General features: G+C 47.3%; 1 protein-coding gene across 1 annotated transcript in view; it reads left to right on the top strand.

The window, feature by feature from the left end:
* Positions 1 to 529: 529 nt before the first annotated feature.
* The window catches only part of LOC128906121 (tektin-3-like), a 59,187-nt gene continuing 43,579 nt past the window's right edge, over positions 530 to 16,137 (top strand). The window contains exon 1 of the mRNA XM_054192984.1: positions 530 to 605. The gene's annotated coding sequence lies outside the window, so the exon portion shown is untranslated. The remainder of the gene's footprint in view (positions 606 to 16,137) is intronic.

Here is a 16,137-nt window from a genome sequence, read left to right as displayed (position 1 = left end):
CTCTGGGTGAGGTGGCCAGCTGGCCCTTTCCGTGGGGTGGCTGGTGGTGGATGGCCAGAGTGATGGTCATCAGGAATTCCTGCTGTTGGTACTTGTCCTGTATCTGCTTGGGTCCAGGGGTGGAGATGGTGATTTCTGTGGCATCTCTGGGGTCTGGCTCTTGCTGCGAGACCTTTGATGTTGCAGGGGTGGGCTGCTGTAAGCTAAGTAAGCAATCTCTGACAAGAGCACAGTGCTAGTTCTTGTGTGGCCAAAAGCCTGGCGATGTTTTCGTGGAGTGCTGCTCACTTGCTTCTGGGATGGTCTGCCTTGTCAGTGCTGCCCAGCTGGTCTAGAAATGACATCCATGGCTTGCTCTGCGTGGCAGTGAAGTGCAGCCCCCAGAACTGCCTCCCAATCTCCGTTGGTCCTGCCTGGCAGTGGAAGCCCATCAAATGGAGTGCAGCTAAGAGTGATGTGGAGTGCCCTGCTTCCAGCAGGGAGAGCAAGGCGGCTGCTGCTGAAGGGACAAGCTGTGAGGATGATGAGAGAGCCAAGGAGCAGAAAGGAAGGATTTCCCAAATGCTGGAGTGCTTGTCACGTGCCACTCCCAGGAAAGAGGTGGGGTAAGTGACTTCAGGTTTGTAAATTGCCAACAGTGCGGACTAAGGTGAGGTAAATCTCAAGGTCCATCTAGAACCATTTATTAGCTGCCCCAAATGATTAGTATAGGTCTTAACAAGTCCAGAGAATTGGTTAGGTATATGAGAAACGCTGGCAAATGGTGAGGTATGCATTGTGTTCCTTAGCACCAGGCATAGGAGAACTTATGGCAAGCGTTACTGAAGGTGGTCCTTAAGGTGGTTACTCAAGAACTCTAAGAGCAAAGAGAAAGTGGGGGATAGAGAAAGGCAAAGCCAGAGCAAAAGCCAGAGATGAAGAGATGGCCGGTGCTGGTTGCAGTGTCTTTTTCAGGGAATCTTCCCAGGCATAATCTTCTTTCTTGGGAAGAATCTTGCCAGGCAGTATCTTCTTTTGTTTCTCCTTTGATCCCCGCTAGGGGCACTTATTTTCCCCTTTGATGTCTGCTGCATTAGCATGGTCCACCCTTCTTGCCAAGGACAGCCTTGTGTCAGGTTTCTCCCTTCTCCCAGGTGATGTGTAGCATGATTTGGGTGGAGAGAGGAGTGCCATAGTCCTACATGTTGAGCATGATGTCTCTAATCTTCATCAGCATATGCGGGGGTGTGCGCTTTCCTATGCATTTGGCGGCTAATGAAGCAAAGGTCACTTCTCGGACACAATGGCCTTGAGAACTAGCAAGCTCACCACACGAGTGGCAGAACTATCCTGTCTTCACAGGGCATGTCTCTTTTAGTTTTGACAACGAATGCTTGTTAGGAGTGAAAGCTTTCTAAAAATCGAATTTTACCCGTTTCTTCCCGGCATACAGGGGTAGCTGAAGTCCTTGCAGTTCCCCCCCGTGGCATGCCGATTGCTTTTTATGGAGTCACTTTTTCACCTTCTTTTTTTCTTTTCCTTTCTGGGTCTGGCATTCTTGAGCTGTGGTAATGGATCTAGTCCCCAAAGTTTGTACTATTGTTTTCCTCTTTACGCGTTACCCTTTTGCCCCTTTTGTTTTGCGCTTCATGAAGGCTAGTGTGATTGGGTTAGAATCATGTCAACTGAAAGCTAAGCCTTCTTGCTTGAGTGCCACCACATAGCTAAGTACAGACAGAAAATTGCCAGGTTTTGTTTTGGTTTTTCTTTTTATTGGTAGCTCAAGTAGAGCAAGTTATTAAACCGCTTTGGAAATAGACCTGAAGTCAAAATTACAAATATGTTAACTTTCTCTTAAACTACTTGCAGCACAGTGTTGCTCAGCTCAGAATATTGAGTTTGAGTTTTGGTATTTGATGATCCCTATAGCTACAGATGGATGCTTTACACATAGCAGACAGGTACCCTGAAGAGAAACTCACAGGAGTTTTTCATGCAGGCCGTGGTTCTGCTGTTGGATGTGCACATGAAACCTTACTGAAGTCGCAGGGTTTTTCAAACGGGTGGTTCTCAGTTAGTTGCAGGCTGAGGAGTTCTGTTGCGTAGCGATGAAAGTGTGCTCTGTGATTCAGTGAGAGCAACTGGTATTTCTGTCAAATACCAAGTGGGTAAAGTTGCAGTCGTAACACTGTAGGGAGTGAGCAAGGAATGAAAACGCACGGGGAAAAAGGACTGTCTGAAATTTGTCAATGCTAATGTCAGCTCTGCTGCACAAGGCAAAGTGTTGTTTTCCTCCCCCATGAAAACTGGCGCTCTGCGGGACAGGATGTTTTATGTGCTGCTGTGCGTGATGTGAATAGCAGAATACTAAGCCCACTCAGTCGATATTGATTCCCCCTCACACTCCCAAAGCTATGATTCTTACTGGACATGGATGCTGTTGACAATCCCTGTTTCCCTTGAAACAACAATACTACCAGTAAGGCAGTATTATTTACATTTTTTTCTGCTCTTGATTTACCAATCTTTTTATTTTCCTTCACGTTTTAAGATTGAGTTGTTAGATTGAGTTGTAGTTATGACAGTGATTTGGTTTAATGGTCTTTTTGATTTAGCTTCAGTACGCTTTGATTCGGGAGCATTCAGCTATTGAAATCTTCCCAGGAGGGATCACGTGGGGTCTGTGGAATGTCAGCATGTGCACGTGGGTGCAGACACCCACGCACACACATACACACCTTAACACTTCTGGGAACATGAGACAAGAGGTCATTTCCCAGGGACAAAACTGGCATGGTTCTGCAAAGCTTGTTCTGTGCCAATAAAAACTGACACGACTAAATACTTGGTGAGATTTTGTTATTAGCTGTAGCAGAGAGTTGATACTGGAGGTGTGATTCTGTATTGGACACCAACAGGCTACCCTCAAGAAGCGCTCAGTTCCTGCAGAGTTCTGATCAAAAAGGAATAATTCAGGCTGGCAGAGAGCTCTGTTCATCCCTCCTCCTGCTGAGCGCAGGGCGAACTTCAGAGTTAGGCCAGCTAACTTGAACATTATTTGTTCTATCTTTATTTTATTATTTATTGATTGATTATCGGGTGATTTTTTTCTATATTTATCAAATGATCTTTCTTTTCTGCTGCCTTGCACCATTGTATGAATGATAAAGTTGCCAAAGTCCCTACTGGAGTCCGCCTGTGGTTTGTTTCTGGGTGCTGGTCTAAGGTGGAAGGCTGAGAAGGCATTTGGATCCCGAAAGCATTTTGCGGCATCCGCTGGCGGTGACGAGACCAGGTGGGCTGTGAGAGAGGGGACTGAATGCCCGTGGCCATTGTGTGAAACTTTGGGAATTGTGGCAATTTATGGAGTGTAACAAATAGCCAGATCCCTTAAACAGAAATGGCACTTATTTTATGATAGGGACAAAGTCAATAAAGCAAAAGCACAGCGCTGGGTGCATGACTCAAGTCAGAGGCACACCAGCTAACACTTCAACCATGTCTTATATACATTCAATATTGCATACGTATTCACTCTTTTAGACAGAGTAATTGTTGATAATGATTGATTATTATTAGTCCTTTTTCCCTTTTATTTGTGCGTTTCCTTCTGAATCTTCAGTTCCCTTTTCCCATGCATCTGTTTCCTTCTGGTAGGATCAGCTCCCTTCTCCTATGCATCTGTTTCCTTCTGTTAATCACTTGTGGAGTCTTTTGGAGAAGTTCTCTTTTGTTTCTCTCGGATGTTTTTCTTCATGATGTTTTTCTTCATAGTTGCTGTTAGTTGTTATCTTTGAGGTTTCTCATGTTTCCTAATTTACTAAAGGTTAGTTATCCTTATAAGTCAAAGATTTATAGCCTTGTTATTATGGCGAAGGCCAACAATACCTTCGCTATTTTTCACATGGAGACATTTCGTTGTGGAGAGCGACAGAGTGGGAAGGGCGGCAGCCCCTGTGTTCCCATCACTTGGAGTCTGTACCACTGCGGAACCTCGCTGGCGTCTGCCCCCTTTGCAGGGTGTCTGGCTCTGCGGTTAAGCATACGTGCCCGCATCATCTAAAATGGCCTTTCTCTTCAAAGAACAGGCCTTGGAGAAAAGTCGGTGAATTACTGCTTTAGGTCCCGAGTAATATGTAGCAATAGAATGACCTTATAAGAAAGACTAACTCCAGTAGGAAGCAGAAATTTGTGTTCTCTCCCCGGGGATCAAGCATGCATTATATCTTAAATAGAGTTGTTAGAGGGAAAGGCTTGTTTGCTTGTGTTGTAGGGAATGTCCAATTGCATCCAATGAGCTTGTTTGCAATTTCTAGTCGTGTATATTGCCATGAAAATCAATGATTTTAACTGTTAAACACAGGAATTACACTTTGGGCTGGATTTCATTGAAACTTAGTCTGATGGCTTAGTTTTGCTGAGAGTGTGTCAAATTGCCATCAGTTCACTTTCTGAATAGGTTCCTGAGTTTTAGGAGCCCTAGACCAGAATAAAGTTAGGAGCTGCTTGCAGTATGGCTATACTGCCACCAAGTATTTCTCAGAAATGAGGTGGTAGGCAGTCAATCTGCTTTTTCCTGAGTCTAAAAGAGTATTTGAGAACAGGCTTTACCAGAAGAGCTGCTTTGATTGGTTGCATAAGAAGTTGGGAAAAAAGACTGATGAATTGCCTTGGAAATGAGAAGATAAACTTTGGCTTTCTAAGCAAGTTGTGCAGGCCCTGAGGATTCAGCTGTTCTCAGGGAATTTAAAACTTTGCAGTAGGTGCTAATAGTTTGGAAAGTTAAGTCCCTTAAGTCAAGGCTTTCAGAGCCTTAGTTGGACAGGTCCTGAAAAGATCTTTATGGGCTCTTCCAGCGCCCTTCCCACTGCGCAATTGTGATTGAAGTTCTGAGTTGGAGCGTTTCCTAATGACATATTTGGAAGGAGTCAGGCCCTGTATGTCTTAAGACCTGATCCAGACTGCCCGATTCTGATAGAAATTGTGTCAGTTGCTGCTGATGGTGTCTGAAGTAAAGAGGAGTTAGGTCAAATTTGCAACTCATACAGATGCATACTCCAGACCTCCTGTGAGAAGCTCAACTGATCCCTGCTGCCCTGTTTTGGGCCGTTAGTTAATGAAAATGCACTGAAGGCTGTAGTTAGTAGGAGTCCTGCAATGTTGAGTACTGGGAATGACATTCTAATGGTGAGCAAATGGATCCCCTTTTTCTCCGCAAATCGCTGAAGCAGGGCAGTTTTCCCTTGGGGCGGTTCTGCTCTGACAAGTGACTGGATGGAAAGAGCTGCCCAAGTGCAGCAGCCCTCCTGCCTGTGTGTGTTCAGAACTGCCTTTTTGCACCTTGCTGCTCCTCAGCCTGTTAGCAATTTATCTGCAACTGCCTCAGCTGTGAATGAATGAGTGCTGTTTCATTCTAGCCCCTATGGCCACGGTGCCGAATGGGGTTTCGTATTGTGTCTCTGAGCACAATAAAGCTGGGAGAGTGTTAAAAAAGAGAGAACTGGAAGCATATGAAAATACAGGACTAAGCGATGGAACAGTGTGGCTTGTTTTGCTCTAAGAGGGAGAGAGGTGATGTAGCAAATAAAAGAAAAAAGCAACTCACCCCAAAATAACCCCCCAAAAGCAAACCCGACCCAAAAGCCCTGATGTTTTTACTTATGCACGGAGCAAACTTGCTATGAAGTCCCTGAGGTGGCCCAAGAGCGTGAGCTGAGTGTGTTCCCTGGTTTGCTGCAAGCCCTGGTCTCCAGGAGCCTGTGCTGGCTACCTGCCAGTCCACTCCATGGCTCCAGGTGGGAGCAAGGCAAGGTGTGAAAAGAGAGTTGACAGCATGGCCCTCTCCCTGCTGGCTGTGGGCTTGAAGACCTTAAAGGCAGAGGGGCTCAGGAGCTCACAGAGGTATTCTTTTCTGTAGAACCAGTTTTCACAGCAAAGCTCCACTTGCATCTTTTATTCCTGTCATGAAGACGAAGCTTTTTTCTCACGAACCAGAGATGTGATGCTGCTTCTGTGCACATTGGCAAAGAAGACTCGCATTTGAAAGCTCTCATACTTCTTCTGTGATGAGGAAGACTCAGGAAGCAGGTAGAAGAGATGAGCCCAAGGCTTGTGTCGTGCCAAAGAGAGTAGGGGTGGAAGCTGTGGGAAATCAAGCTCTCCTTTGCTGCTGTGAATACCCACAGTAGCAGTAGTGAATTGGGTGTGGGAGTTAAGCAGGGTGATTTCCAAGGTGGTATTGGGGAAGGAAAGTGTAATAAACAGCCAGATCTCTTAAACAGAAATGGCACTTATTTTATGATAGGGACAAAGTCAATAAAGCAAAAGCACAGCGCTGGGTGCATGACTCAAGTCAGAGGCACACCAGCTAATACTTCACCCACGTCTTATATACATTGAATATTGCATACGTATTCACTCTTTTAGGCAGAGTAATTGTTTATGATGATTGATTGTTATTTGTCCTTTTTCTCTTCTATTTGTGCATTTCCTTCTGGCAGTTGTTTCTGAGGATAGATGATCTTCAGTTCCCTTTTCCCATGCATGTGTTTCCTTCTGGTAGGATCGATTATCATCAACTCCCTTCTCCCATGCATCTGTTTCCTTCTGTTAATCATTTGTGGGGTCTTTTGGAGAAGTTCTCTTTTGTTTCTCTTGGATGTTTTTCTTCATGATGTTTTTCTTCATAGCTGCTGTTAGTTGTTATCTTTGAGGTTTCTCATGTTTACTAATTTACTAAAGGTTAGTTATCCTTATAAGTCAAAGATTTATAGCCTTGTTATTGTGGCGAAAGCCAACAATACCTTCACTATTTTTCACAAAATGAACATTTCTCCTCCACATGGACACAAATTGAGGAAATAACTCTAGTGGTAATGTATGTAGTAGTATGTAGTAATGTGGTAGTGGTAATAACTCGGTATGGCTCTCATGCCTTGAGAGACTTGAGTCATGCACCCAGCCCTGTGCTTTTGCTTTATTGACTTTGTCCCTATAATAAAATAAGTGCCATTTCTGTTTAAGGGATCTGGCTATTTATTACACTTCTGAGCCCAGGCCCATGATCTATAGATGCTAAACATTTTAGACTGTGCCTAAGGATTGAGTTTGTTGATGAACAAAGCGAGAGGCTTGCTCTGTTTGTTGCTCTGCATGTCTTTCTTGCTACTCGTGCTGACAAAGCAACTACAACAGCTTTTTCCCTGGCCCTCCCTTCCCTCCTTCCCCTTCCCTCCTTCCCCTTCTCCTTGCTTCCCAATGAGTCAAATCATGATGAGCCTGAAATGCCAGAGATTTTTCAGCTCCAAAACCACTTGCAAAGCCAGAGCAAAAGCCAGAGGTGAAGAGATGGCCGGTGCTGGTTGCAGCGTCTTTTTCAGGGAATCTTCCCAGGCATAATCTTCTTCTTTCTTGGAAAAATCTTCCCAGGTATGGTGTTCTTTCTTGGGAAGAATCTTGCCGGGCAGTATCTTCTTTTGTTTCTCCTTTGATCCCCGCTAGGGGCTCTTATTTTCCCCTTTGATGTCTGCTGCATTAGCATGGTCCACCCCCCTTGCCAAGGACAACCTTGTGTCAGGTTTCTCCCTTCTCCCAGGTGATGTGTAGCATGATTTGGGTGGAGAGAGGAGTGCCATAGTCCTACATGTTGAGCATGATGTCTCTAATCTTCATCAGCATGTGCGGGGGTGTGCGCTTTCCTATGCATTTGGCGGCTAATGAAGCAAAGGTCACTCCTCGGACACAATGGCCTTGAGAACTAGCAAGCTCACCACACGAGTGGCAGAACTATCCTGTCTTCACAAGACAGGTCTGCCACGCTTTCAGGGGCCAGAAGCATTAGCCTTCTGAGTTCTTTGAAGGCCAGGCCTGCATTATTTCTTTCCTTGTGGGTGTTTGAGGCCTTCCATTGAAGGCTTGGAGGGCCTTCTGCCCCTCGTCGGGGAATTTGCAGTCCGTCTCATACAGTGCTCCCTTCAGCATGGGTGGCTATAGCTTTGCAATGGGTGAGCCTGATTTCCTTCCTCTTCTTCCCTTCCTTCTCTCCCTCCTCCTTCCTTCCTTCCTCTCTTTCCTTTCCTCCTCTTGGCAGGAAGGAGAGGGAAGAGACAGCTGTTGACAGCTGCCTTCTGTCAAGAGATGCCTTTCAACTGTGGAGATGCCCTGCAGCTCTTGTTGGGGTTTGTGTTGCATTCTGCCTCCTGTATTTTCTTCCGCCCCAGAAACTTGCCTTTGCTAGGCAGCCGCTCTCGATCCTTTTGCTGGGTTTCGGTATGAGTTGCCTGCGCACTTTGGTTTTGGAGCCTTCTGTCAGGCAATCGTGGGCATGAGGATGGCAGGTTTCCAAGTTGCCAGCTGCGCTTGCTTGGGATGAGCCCAGAACATAACCCTTGGGGAGCCTTGGCTTTGTTTCCAAGCTTTCTTGGTTGCCTTAGCACGTGTTTTGCACTTCTCTGTCAGCTGTTGCCATTTCTGCATTTGTGTCAAAGCATCTGTAAGGGTTCTTGTTGCCTCTCCAAGAGAAAAAGTCAAATTGGTGGGGCAGGGAAGGAAGGCAGGGAATGGGTTCAAGCTGCAGCAGGGTAGGTTTAGGCTGGACATTAGGAAAAAATTCTTCAGAGAAAGAGTGGTCAGACACTGGAATAGGGTGCCGAGGGAGGTGGTGGAGTCACCATCCCTGAATGTGTTTCAGACTCATTTAGATGTGGTGTTAAGGGATATGGTGTAAGGGAGAACTTTGTAGAGTGGGGTTGATGGTTGGACTTGATGATCCCAAGGGTCTTTTCCAAGCTAAATGATTCTCTGATTTTATGTGAGGAGGGACAAGAAGATTTGGGACTGGTTGTCGGAGCAGTTTGAAGAGTGCAGTTTGTTGTTTGTGTGCAGTGTCTTAGGGCAAAGTGAGGCTTGTCAAAGGGGCAGGTGTCTGTGTGTTTTTCCAAGAGCCTTGCTGTGCCCAAGTGAAACCGGGAGGATTCCCTGCGCAGGCTGCTCTGCCCCGACTGCCTGTCTCCCTGGGCTCCATTCCGTCCATCCCTCTAGATGTTAGAAAGCAAGCCAGCTTCCATCCCATTTTACTTTTTCCTTGAAATCCAAGAGAAAAAAGATGGCTAATGTATGTGTAACCATATGTTACAGATATGTATGTGTAACCATGCATGGATGCAAATTGCCCTTGAGTACCTTTGAGGTGACAGCGATTCTACCTCCTTGCCCTTGTGAAATCGGGAAGGGTTTTTTGTGCTTTGGCCGAGTGTGCTTGGGTCACAGTTTCACCAACTAAGGATGGCGACAAGCTTGTGATTGGTGTGGGAGGAAGTTCTTGTTTCTTGATTGCTCTGCTCTATGGAAAACTTGTTTTGCAATCCTTCACATGGTGGAAACATTCAACTTGCTGGGAAAACCTGGGAGGTGGAAATGTATGTTTGGCTGAAATCTCTTCCTGGAGGCACGTGTTCATGTGCATGTAGCGTTTTTAAGGTGAAAGTGCCAGGGAAATGCTGCTTTTCAAAGGTCTTTGTGTGATGGGAAGTGGCAGTCCCTGTGCAGGTTAAGCTGCCCCGTGCTCCCTTTGGAACTCCCTGTCTAATCTCTCTCCCTCTCAGCACCATTATCTGTCTGGTTTTCCAGGCTGTGAAGTGAAACTCTCAATTTCTGGGAGCTTTTTGCGCTCTCTCTTGATTGCAGAGTGGTGTTTTAGCTTGAGAGCTCTGTGCTCTCTGTCTGCTCTGCCTGAAAATGCACCTGAAAGGAGTCTGCCTGGTTTGTACGCCTCTGGGTGAGGTGGCCAGCTGGCCCTTTCCGTGGGGTGGCTGGTGGTGGATGGCCAGAGTGATGGTCATCAGGAATTCCTGCTGTTGGTACTTGCCCTGTATCTGCTTGGGTCCAGGGGTGGAGATGGTGATTTCTGTGGCATCTCTGGGGTCTGGCTCTTGCCGCGAGACCTTTGATGTTGCAGGGGTGGGCTGCTGTAAGCTAAGTAAGCAATCTCTGACGAGAGCGCAGTGCTAGTTCTTGTGTGGCCAAAAGCCTGGGAATGTTTTTACCATGCAGGGTTGCACACCGGGTTCATGAGCAGCTCCCAAAGGATGAGATTCAGATTGCAGGTCCCTTCCCTGTAGGAAGTGAGCAAAGAATGAAAAGGCACGGAGAAAAAGGACACTCTGCAAGTTCTTCATGCGAATGTCAGCGCTGCTGCCAAATTAAAAGTGATGTTTTCCTCCCCCATTAAAGCTGGCGTTCTGCGGGAGAGGATGTTTTACATGCTGCTGTGCGTAATGGGTAGAGGAGAATACTAAGCCCACTTAGTTGATATTGATTCCCCCCCCGACTCCCAAAGCTGTGATTATTACCGGGCCTGGATGCTGTTGCTAATGGGCATTTCCCTTGAAATGTACTCTGGAACGGGATCTCTGGTATTTTCAGATTTTTTTATTTGCCCTTATTTGCTGGCACTGTACCACATTTTATTAGTCTACAGGACTTCCCTACCCCTCTTCCCTTCCCTCTTCCCCTTCTATTTCTTCTTCCCTTTCCCTTTCCTTCTGGCAAAAAAAGACATTGGAAAAGAGTTACAGAGGAAAGTTGCAACAAAATCGTGTCACCTCAGACAAATCTTACACATTAACAGCGCTTGCAGGGGGTTTGGCATGTGCAAATACTCAGAAGTGAATTGCAAAATTACCATTCCAACTCTGCTGTCACGGGCAGGGACAACTTCCACCAGACCAGGTTACTCCAAGCCCCATCCAGCCTGGCCTTGAACACCTCCAGGGATGGGGCATCTACAACCTCCCTGGGCAACCTCTTCCTGTGTCTCACCACCCTCACACAAAGAATTGCTTCCTCATATCTGATCTAAATCTCCCCTCTTTCAGTTTGAAACCGTTCCCTCTTATCCCATGGCTCCCCTCCCTGATCCAGAGTCCCTCCCCAGCTCTCTTGGAGCCCCTTTAGGGACTGGAAGGGGCTCTAAGATCTCCCCGGAGCCTTCTCTTCTCCAGGATGAACACCCCCAACTCTTGGCAGCGTCAGAAGTGTGCGAAGCCCAATGATGTGTGTCCCCCCACAACCCTGCCGAGGGCCCCAGGGCATTACTCACACCGCACACGCGCTCGCCCATCAGCACGGGAAAGAGCAAGCTCGTCACCTCCAAAAGGCCATTTCCTAAGGAGAAGCGAGGCCCAGCTCCCACACAACTGCTCACGCAGAGCACAGTGTGAACAGGCTGTTCCTCCCCAGGGGCTGGTCTCAGAGAACCTCCTGGGGGCACAAGGACACGAGCCCCAGCTGAAGGGCCAGAGCCCAGGAGGTGACCCTGTAGACAGAGGGGACGGGGGCTGCTACGCGTACAATTTCCCCACCCCCTCATACACAGAGACTTTCAGCAGCCACAAGCGCTGCCATGCGACCAGCAGCAGGTGTCCCCCGACGGGGTTTACTCCACACCAGTCCTTTGCGGGTCGCGGAGAGGACAGAGAAGGCACCAGGTAAGGTGTTCACAGCAGCATCACCCTGCTCCTTCCATCACACCCCCGAGCCCCCTCTGCTTAACAGGGATGTCCCAGGAGGACCTGGGTAGTGTCCTTACCCCACTCCCCCCTCTGCAGGGCTTGTTTTCTGGTTCATTGGGGTTTTTTCCCCAAAAAAAACCCCAAATTCTGCTTTTGTACTCAGCAGAGCACAGGGTCAGCCTCAAAACTGCAGCCCCCAGACAGCGAGAACCGAAGGGAAGGGGAAAGGACAGTTCGAGCATTCAGCTACTGCGTCCTAGCGGTAATAAACAGCTAAAATCTTCCACGTCCTCCGGGAGCCCGGGAAGATGAAGTATCTCCTGGAGGGACAAACCACGACACATTGCCTTTGCAATAGTTCTTCCTTTGGAGAATCTCCTCTGATTTGGGGACGGATTAAGCTCATCAGTTTGAAAGCAGAGAGCGATGTGGCTGCTGACCCACACCACAGCCAAACCACCGCGTCAGCCGGCCCAGGAGAGCAGACCTTCAGGCGAGGAGCAGCACCGGGAAGGCTGATCCCACCCACGGCGACAGAGGGCATGGCCCCAAAATCAGCATCTTTCCCCCAAAGCTGAGGAGAGGAGAGACCACATCACTGGGCAGGAATCGCCTCCCATGATGGTAACTGCCATTACAGAGACAACACCACACGGTCATTTATACAAGCGTTCCAACACGTGGCTTCCAAACCACCTCTTGGGCAATTTTTCCTCTGCGATGGTCAAGGAAAGACCTGAAATCCCACTCCAGCTCTGGAGTGTAAGCTAGAGGGGGGGAAAAAAAAAGAAAGAAAGGGGGAAACACCATGTTTAAACTGATCTAGCTGGGTCTGAGCGTAACAGAGCGAGGATCGACACAAGCTCTTCATTGGACAGACGGCTGGAGGCAGCGCCTGCGGCAGAGCAGCAATAATCTCCTACTTGTCTGTTACTGGGATTCTCACTGCTGAACAACGTCCTGGTTGTCCCTTCAGGATTTTGGGACAATCGCTTGGAGGTTCTGGTGCTCTGATACCCAGCCTGGCCAGAGTCGTCTTCCTCCAGAGACTGTGAGTGAGCTAAAACCCACATTGATGTCAACCTTTTCTTCAATGACCAAACAAAAAAAATAAAAAATCACTCTCATTACCAGATCAAGTTTCATTCCAGTAAGGCTCTTCAAATAATTTAAATATTTATTTTAATAAAAATAAATAAATACTTCTCTTTTCACATTATAAAACTCCCTGGAGACAGAAAAAGACCAAACCAACCCCAACCACAGGGGTTTCTCTCCCAAATCAAAAGATGGTAAATGCTTTCTTCCGATGGTCATCACAAATCCACTTGTAGGCATCAAGTAGATGGTAGATTATTCCAGAAACAGAAGAAAACTCTCTTGGAGGAAACAGTAGTTCAGCACCTTGTTGTTGGGATGAGAAGTTCAGCTCACACCACTGTTGCCACCACCAGAGGAGTCCCATTTGTCCATAACGTGACCACGTGTGCTGTGAGAGAAGTTCAGCTCATGCAACTCTTGCCACCACCAGATGAGTCCCATTCGTCCATAAGGTGGCCACGTGCGCTGCGAGGTGGGAGCAGCCCTCTCTGCGATGGAAGTTCACAGCATTTCTTCTTAACCTTCCCTTGGCCAGGTGACACCAACCTTTCCAGCTTGCACTTAACCTTGTGTTAGCTAATTTCAAAGAGAGTTACTGTCTCCAAAATAGGGGCAGGTGGGGGGGCAAATAATCTTAACCACTACTTCTTAACCTACAGAGAAAAACTCTTTCCTTAACCTACAGAGAAAAACTCTTTCCTTAACCTACAGAGAAAAACTCTTTCCTTAACCTACAGAGAAAAACGTCCAACAATAAGGTATGAGAAAAATAACTAGAAGAAGGGTTACTCCTGTAGTGCGGGTCTCACAGCAGCTCTTGGTGGAGGATTTCCCACACCATCTTCTTACGGAAGTAAGGCATGTGGGTCTGAAAAGAAAAGAAAATCCATGAAATACACCTCATGGCAGAAAGAGACACAAAATACGCAGAAACACCCAGTTAATTCTTTACTGTGAAGTTCCTTTTAAGAACTGTCAACACTTGCCCTTCGGGTACAGCCTGGCTTTCACCCACACAGCTCCTAAGAGGGTGACATGCCACCAAAACCAGATCTCCTTGACTACACAACAGCTTACAAGCACTTTCACAGAAGAGCACTGCCTTGGAAAAGAACCAGTGTCTTCATTGGTCAGAGGCTGAGACCCATTTCTCCCAAAGATCCAAAGGCCAGATCCCACAAACCCACTGGCTGCGGTATCTCCCCCAAGCGGGATCTCACTGGGAGCAGACACCTCAGCCGCTGCGTAACTTCCCTGGCTCTTGGCTCTGTGCGGAAGAAGCTGGAGCTGTTTAGAACCTTCACTCACCTGTGTAAAGGTCATCGGTCTGTCTCTCGAGATGTAGTCTGCGTATTTGCAGGTAAACACACCGCAGTCGCTTCCATTCGATTGCTGAGGGATTTCCTAACGAATGCAAAGAAGATGGAGAATTTGCCTCTACCTTCAAGGAAAAGCAACTTGGAAGTAGCACCCATTACCAAAAATACCCTAACCAGACACTCCTGAACTTGCACCATCCCCAATAACCGCTCCCCAACACAAGGAACACACCCCAGGAACTGCACATCATCCCTCCCCTCGGCTTCCTGCGCTCGGATGTTACAATCCAAATTCCTCGCAGGCTGATAAGGGACAGCAGGCTTCCTCCCTGCAAGGTGTCTTGAGGTTTGTACTGTGTCTTTCTGAAGTGACGTTCCTTAAATCGAGTCTTTAGGTGCTGCTTTTCATTATTAACTTGTTGAGAAACATCAGCTCAACCCCTTGCTTTGTCACGTGCCAGGATTTGGGCTGCAAACCAGAAGCCTACGTGCTCTGACAACTGCTAAAGAGACTTGAAATTTGACTTGTGAAATGGGGGCAAAGCCAAATTCACCTTCACGTGGCAGAGGAATTAAAAAAAAAAAACCCAACAAAGTATTCAGCCAGCAAGGAGAGGCACTGCTCAAAGATTTCATCCGAAAATTCATCTGCTGAGATTTCATCCCAGCATGGTTTCCTGGTCCTCTTGCAGCCCGATGTGGTACCAGAAGAAGATGCTTATGGCTGTTCTCTAAAGTCCTGGCCTTATGAGAAAGCGTTAAGAGCTCTGTGACAAGGAGTTCTAGTTCACATTTCAAGTGCAAGTAGTGTTCGCTCACATGGGGCTCCATGCTGTGAATAGTCCACTCTGAAGCATTCAGCTTCACATTTCTTTTTTCGCGGCTTTCTTCTTGCAGGTATTTGCTGTTTAAAACAAAAGAAAAATCACTCTTCATCGCTGTAATTTAGTCCGAGAAAAATACAGCTGCTGAAAGATCCCAGGAAGACGAATGGCAGGAGAGTAAAGTGTCAGAGGATCCTCAGAGCAGCTGATTTAAGGCATTGGGAGGAAAAATCCAAATCTTGAATTTACAAACACTGTGAGAGGCTGTGAGCTAGTGACCAGCAATGAGACCAACAATTCCAACAGAGGCTTCCACAAAAGCCTAAGTTCATTGCTTAGTAGAGGTCAAAAAACCCCAAATCACATGTTTTCAGAGGAAGAACAGAAAAACCAAGCGAGGAACCCTCATGTCGTCATTCCACCCTGTGCCTGAATCCCACAGACTGCGTGCACCTCCGGAAGAACAAATACAAAAGCTTTTGGGCCAGTACCTCTGGCCGAGGAAGTTTCCAGGCCACCACTTGCTGGAAAAAAGGACTGGATGCAGACCTGTTCTTATACCCTTTCCCAGGCAGCTGCTGTTAACTGGTCAGGAGAGCACCGCACTAAACCAACGCTTGGTTTCTCTCTGAGGGGCCGCTCTCCTTGCTCTTGGGCTACAAAGCTGTTGCATTAAGGGTTTTTACTCCTTCTGCATCAGTGGCAGAGACTTCTAAGGATGCCTGCTGGCACAACAGGAAAACCTGTCCCCGTTCCATTGGAGAGGTGTGCGTGCCAGCCGACACAGCTGGAAAAGCTTGCTACACGGTACCTGTCTTGAGCGAGAACGTCAGAATGACAAAGAACACCCAGTGGCATCTTGAAACACTTCTTCCCTGAAACGCTTCCCTTTCGTCAACAGCCCGGTTTTATCGATCACTAACGCAGTTGGTGCCCCTGTGCCACGGGGCTACCATGTCTTTGTCTGGGATATAGGGGGAAGGTGGCAGAAGCCAGGCATCCAAGACACTGGCTGGAGGGGACGACGTGAGACTAGATAAGGAGTCACTGTCAGACAACTCGCAGCAAGCGAATCCAAGATTTCTGCTTTGTAATCCACAAGAAATGGGAAAACTTGCAGCCGTGTCACAGGGGCAAAATCCAAAACCCTTCTCCTAATTCACAACACAACAGCACTGACTGAGCGGTTACTTACAGCAAAGTCTCACAAATCTGGTCCCCTTCTTGTCCCAGGGAGTCGTAGTATTTGACCGTCTTCTTTCTGGTGTCGATGACCTGTTATTAAAAGGTGACTGTTAGACAAAGCGCAACCTTCTGCTGCACAAACCTCAATGATTTTTCTTGCTGGCTTTTTCTCCCCACCCAACTCTAAATAACAAGCCCGTTTGACTCACCGCTAGTGTC

The sequence above is a fragment of the Rissa tridactyla genome, chromosome 2 (genome assembly GCF_028500815.1).
Source record: "Rissa tridactyla isolate bRisTri1 chromosome 2, bRisTri1.patW.cur.20221130, whole genome shotgun sequence".
In the NCBI taxonomy this organism is placed as follows: Eukaryota; Metazoa; Chordata; class Aves; order Charadriiformes; family Laridae; genus Rissa; species Rissa tridactyla.
Note: the sequence above shows the minus strand (reverse complement) of the source record. Positions and strands in the feature narration are given on the sequence as shown.